The sequence below is a fragment of the Siphateles boraxobius genome, unplaced genomic scaffold (assembly GCF_051911475.1).
Source record: "Siphateles boraxobius isolate OS27281-9 unplaced genomic scaffold, OSU_SipBor_1 16, whole genome shotgun sequence".
Taxonomy (NCBI): domain Eukaryota; kingdom Metazoa; phylum Chordata; class Actinopteri; order Cypriniformes; family Leuciscidae; genus Siphateles; species Siphateles boraxobius.
In genome coordinates, this window is record NW_027508766.1 from 8,458,148 (window position 1) to 8,464,902 (window position 6,755).

The following is a 6,755-nucleotide window of genomic DNA, read 5'->3' on the forward strand; positions in this document are numbered from 1 at the left end:
TATCCTATATTGGATATTAACATCCAATAGTGTAAATCGCGGCAGCAGCTTCAGGTTGGTAGTCCAAGGCATTGTTGTTTATCTCTACTTCAGGGATTCTTCCCACCGGAGCCTCGCTTTCGATTTCAAAATGGCGGCTGTGTGAAATCAGTGTATGCATCTTCACCTTCAACGCCAGGAAAACGTTTAGTGTCCTGTTTGGTGTAGACAAATTCTCAAAAACAAATTCTCAGCTCTCAGATTCTGTACATTTTATTACGAAATTCAAACAATTGCTACTGGTTTGGCGCTCTTAAATGTAACGTGACAGTTACCCCCCCCCCCCCCCCCCCCAGTTATATAAATGAACATGACCTTTTGAACGATCTGTGACAGCAAACGCACACCTAGTTATCGTCTCACAAAGCCATCCATGAAAGTAAACCCTTGTATTCTAGATTGTGGACGCAAACCTTAACCTACAGCTGCAGACATAAAAGCTCACAGAAGAGGGAGACAAAACATCTGTGACTGTAAGCTGAATCGTTGAACTGCATCTCTTGACTGGCCTCACGCTGACGTGGAATTAACAAAAGGTTCAGTATAAAGACAGAAGTAACTACGGGAACAACATGACTATCTAATGTCTTTCCCAGAGTTGCTTTTGTTTATAAAGGTCAGAGATTTCAATGGACCTGATTGTTAAAGGTTGGATTTAATAATAAGAATAATCTGATTCTTTCACTTTCTTAAAGTTGTGTTTTAAAAAAATGGGTAAGTCTTAACATCACCTGATATATATGACAAGCTCTTTAATATCATCAAGAATTAATGCAATCATATGTTGTTCTGACATGTGAGTTGTATTAGGTGGAACCAATTATAGGCCTAGCCCAGAGCTTGTCTTGTTTGCAGTTGAAAATCAAGACTGAATTTTCCATTTTCATTTAGTCCAGGCCCTCCTCGCTTGGTAATTGTATTGTGCAAAATGTCCCCATTTCTAAATGCTGTGATTTCTCAAATGTCACATGTCTGCAGTATTACTGGAAGTAACTGTTTGTCATCCATATCTCATATGCTCTGCGTTGATTAAAATTGCCTCCTGAGCTTTTGATTTATTATTCACCTCTGATCGACTTCATCTTGACAGTGTTCTTATATTCAGTCTGTTCATTTCATTTATTCCCTGAAGGTTTGATTCCATGCCATCTTACTGCCTTATTTTTAAAAAGGATATTGCAGAGCCTTATAATAATAATAATAATTTTTAATCTTTTTTATGCCAAACTGATGTGCAGCTTGCGTAAGGATGCCATTATTTAATCTCCAGGACTCCCATCGTTCGCAGCAGTTTAATGCATTCTGTTTACTATAATGACAGCTAAAAATATTTTGGTTGTTCTACATATATCTTCATTGAATATCATATGACTCCTGTATGTCTGTCTCTAACCAATTATCAAGAACAAGTGAATACAACAACAAACCTAAATTTATTTTATCTGGGAATGATTACTACAGTATAGTCACATAGGCATACTTTTCAAAATGTTGCAGTTGGTTATGATTTTTGAAAGAAGTTTGCGTTGATTTGATCAAAAGTACTTATTCAAAAGTAAACTATTACTTAAAATAAGTGAAAACTGTAATTTATTCATGTGATGTTAAAGCTGAATTTTCCGCATCATTACTCGTGCTGGTCAGTGTCACATGATACTTTAGAATAATTCTGATATGCCGATTTGCTTCTCAAGAAACATTTTGATTATTATCAATGTTCCAAACAGTTCTGGTGCTTAATATTTTGTGGACACCATGATACTTAAAAAAAAAACATTAAAAATAAAAATTTATTTAAAATGGAAATCTTTTGTAACATTATAAATGTCTTTATTGTCACGTTTGATAAATGTAATGTATCCTCGCTTTTGAGTGCATATTATTTCTGAATCAAAGTGTGTGGATAGTTGTTTTTTAGCACACACAAGACATTACACTTAGATTAGATGAACCTTTGGATCAGTCATAGCCTACTGTTTGAAAATAAATGCACAAAACAAGACATGGATCCTCCTTTTTGCCAGCAGCACAATGAATAGACTGTCATGAGTAAAGAAGTTCATTAGTCCCTATTAGGCATCTCTGAGTAGTTCTGGTTGGCATTTTCTTGTTCTCAGCGAGTGATGAGAAATAATACCACTCTTGCCACATCCTTGAATATGACAGCTAGGTCTTCCACCCACTGTAAGTACTTGAGCTTGGTTTGCTGACTTTGACAAAGACGGAACTTAATACCTCTGGTGTTTTCTCAGGAATCGAGCTTGACTGGAACGGATCTGTTCAAGTGCAAATCATGATAAAAATGTGTCGTCCTTATCAAAAAATTTCTGCTGAGCAAAGATGGCCCATTTTTGATTTTTGATTGGCCCATCATGATTGGGGTTATTATGGGATGGAAGAATGCTGAAGTTATGTTCTTTGAGTGGCAAATAGGGCTATTGCGGCTAACAGATAGGAGTTATTTGTAAATACACTCATACATAATATATTTTGCCCTCCTCTTTTAAAAAATATGCTTTATAATTCATCTGATATATTCTAAACATTAATAATCCATATTTGAAGTAAATTTTCAGCAACCAAATGAATACTACAATCTGGCAAGTAATCAACAGGTAGAGCACATAAACACTGAGGTGATATGCAACAGATTGACAATGCAATGACTAGACACATTCAAATGACTAGACCATGACTATATCACATAAAGCTTTAAATGCTTCTGTAAACTAATGTGGACACATATATCAGTTTAACAATAGAATGGCTATAGTTGACTATAGCTCATGTCTGGCAATCATTCTGAGTGTATAGTCATTGTGGTTAGATTTGTCTGTTGAGATTTGACTTTATGAATAAGTACATACATTTAGTTTCTGTGGACTAAGGGTCAAACCCTTTGTCTTAACATGCCTGGAAATTCATTGTCACAGTGAGTGACATTAAGCATGTAAAACCAGTGTCGTCACTCTGAAATGATTACATTTACTGTGGCTTAAACACTTGTCTCACAGTGTCATAATAATGTCTTGAAATTCTTTCATTAATTACTTACCCTCATGTTGTTCCAAACCCGTAAGACCTTTGTTCATCTTCGGAAAACAAATAAAGATATTTTTGATGTAATCCGAGAGCTTTCTGACCCCCCATAGTCTACAATGTCATTGCAACTTTCAAGGCCCAGAAAGGTAGTAAATACATGGTTAAATAAGTCCTTGTGACTACAGTGGTTAAACTTTTATGTTATGAGGCAATGAAAATACTTTTTGTGCAAAAAAAAAAAAGACTTTATTTAACCCTTTCTTCTCTTCCATGTCAGTCTCCAACGTTGTTCACGTGAGTCGGCCGATACTGAGCCGGCATTTATATATATATTAGGGCTGTCAATCGATTAAAATGTTTAATCTAATTAATTACATACTCTGTAATTAATTAATCTAAATTAATCGCATACACAATCTTACAATGTTTACATGGTACAATTTCTGGTAAGCTACGTTTTTATTATTATTGCTTGACACAAATTTCACGATTTCAATTTAATTTAATTATTGTGATTTGATGCAATATTGACTCATTTGGATAAATATTAGGTACACAAGATAGGCATTCATTTTTCTCAAGAAAAAAAAAATCTCACCCAATGCTGTAAAAATACAGAGAGCCATATCAGCTGGTAGTATTTAAGGTTAAAAATAGCTCAAATTAAATATAATGCTTGTTTATTACAAATTACAACTTTGATATAAGTAAAAATATAATCCATACGTAATATACTAGTAGGCTACATACATTTTGAAAAATACTCTCTATAGCTCTTTTTTATAGCCAACTATAACATGCTATATGGTCATGAAATGGCTTTCCTGAGGTAACTTAGGGCTAAATGTTATGTGACATAATTGTTCTCCAGCTGTTTTATTGACCTCTTTTCGCAGTTGAAAAACACTGATTGATCGAGGAATATACATTTCGGTAAGTTTTAGGCTGCCCTACTGTATCTTTCAACATTGGTCATTCGTGTTTATTTACTATTAGCTAGAGATGATCGGTTCACGTGCCGCTATAGGGATCTGTCATTTCACATTTACAAGTGGCAAAACGGTATAGTTTGATTTTCGTAATAAAATTAACAGAATCTGAGAGCTGAGATTTTTTTAATATCATAAGTAACGTGCTCTGTCTTGTCTGTTTCCGTGTCCTCTCTTTGGTGCGCGATTTTTCTGTGCGTGAGAAAATGGTTGTGTGACGTGAGAGCGCGTGAAAAGTTACAACACACACACACACAAGCGCGCTTTCTCTCAGACACACTCGCCGACTCACGCACACACTGACTCCTGGATGCTTTTCATTGATGTTGTAGGCCTACTTTAGAGTTTGACGAACTCCGTTTGTTAAAAGTAAATGTTCCAAACAATGATCCAAGCAGCGCGTTCTTGTCTCCCTCTTTCTTTTTACACGAACGCTAGAACGGCTCCGCAAAGGTCAAAACGGAATGGATTAATCTGCGTTATTTTTTTTAACGCGTTATTTCTTCTCAGATTAATTAATCGAAATTAACGCGTTATTTTGACAGCCCTAATATATATATATATATATATATATATATATATATTTATTCGCACAAAAAGTATTCTAATCGCTTCATAACATTAAGGTTGAACCATTGTAGTCACATTGACTATTTTAACTATGTCTTTGCCACCTTTCTGGGCCTTGAAAGTGGTTATAACGTTGCAGTCTATGGTGGGAAAGCTCTCGGATTTTATCAAAAATATCTTCATTTGTGTTCCAAAGATGAACAAATGTCTTACGGGTTTCAAACAACATGAGTAATTAATGACAGAAATTTCATTTTTGGGTGAACTAAGTAAAAAGGACATTAAAGGTGCAGTCTGTAACAATGACTTTCCTCCGCCCCCTCCTCCTCAGACTCGACACTCACACGGGTTGTCAGTTTGGAGAAACGCAACAGGAACGAGCGCAATTGACAATGAAATCCGAGGAGTAAGTTGATGAGTTGATTTATCCGCGTTTTACTATGCTCTCGTTTATAGAGATTTTTATATGGATATCGAGGCTTTTTAGGTTGTGTAGAATCTGCAATCTCTGACCCAGTTTGTTTGCTGGCTGCAATACGCTGTGTTTCCTGCCAACTGGCATCTCGGGGTTTCGAAATACTATTGGGTGAACTGGCAATGGGCGAGATCACACAGACCAAAACAAAAAACAGAAATTCCAACACGGAACGCACATTTCAAAGTAAAATAACTGGCTGTTTTTGAGAGAAACAAGTAGGCCTATGTGAACTTAGCATGTTTCTACTAAATATCTGCAAACATATTATGGTATTTTTATGCTTTAGTAGAGTGAAAAAGTAACAACTTAAAAGTTATACCTTTAAACACTGTTTTCTGTTAGATTATATTAAAATGCATGCAATTTATAGGAAATTGGTTAAATCTGAACATATAATTTTTCTAACTTTTCTGTCGAAAGGAGATACACCAGGCAAATACCTCATATCATTCCTTCTCTGTTATTGTTTGACTGCTGAATCTCCATGGTAATTCAACCAAGATGTTTTTGATACTTTCCCCTCTCTTCAATAGGAAAGTCAATAGGTGAAGACTTTTATGTCTCCTTTGTGTTTGAAATCCCCCACAAATCATTTCGATTTCACAAAACAGCAATGAACAGACTTCTCTGAGCCTGCCAGAGGATAAAAGTATAAGCGAGATCAAAAAACTTATAGCAAAGATTGATCTTCGTGTGTATACCGCATGGGGCTTTCTTTTTTGTTATTGACTTTTTTATTTATTTTATCATCCCTGTAGCGTATTTTACGCTGAAGCTCACTTTTAAGAGAACTAGCCTTTTTCACATTCTTTACAAATTCTTTATAAAAAGACTGCAAAAGCAATATAAAATCAATTTCAGCCCTGAATGCTGCAACATGCCATCGTGTCTATAACGGACACGCTTACATGGCATTTCTTCACTGCAGTAATGAGCAGGAAAAGCACTGAATGGATTCAGTGTTCAGTGAATGTTGGTGACCCGAGGCTGTGTGCAAGCGCTCGTTCAATTTTAACACCCAGCGTGAGCCTCAGTGCTGTATTTTAAGAGAGTCAGGGACAAGTTAATCCAAAAATGTTTTGTCTTATTTTAATATTTCCAACATAATATGCAGTTGTTGTTTTTTTTTGCAATGTCCTGATTCACGTTTTTAACCACCGACTTTCTAATGCAACACCATGTCCGCTCAGTATATTTTTTAGAAGAAGGACGACATCAAATTCTTTCATAATTGTGCCAACTCTCCCCATTTGACAAGATAATTAGGTGGTGGCATATGAAGGTATTGAATGCACAAGCTTTACAAATACAGGCTAATGGATACCTTTGAGGAGAATGAAAGCCTAAAATAATAGTGTTTGCCATGCTCAAATGTGATAGAAAACAACATGGCAATGAGTAAGAATGCAAAAGAAAACATGACTTTATCTCTGTATGTTCAATAAACATACTGCCTGAGGGTCTTTATCTTAATAATGAACACCTGATGGTTTGGCTTTCTCGTGGCCTTTAACAAATAAATGTTGTATAATCATTTTAGAAGAATCTGAGAGATTTTCTGATGCGCACTACTTCTTAAGCTGAGGAGATACTCCTGAGCCGTAGAGCAACAACTCTTGTGATGACAACTCAAAATG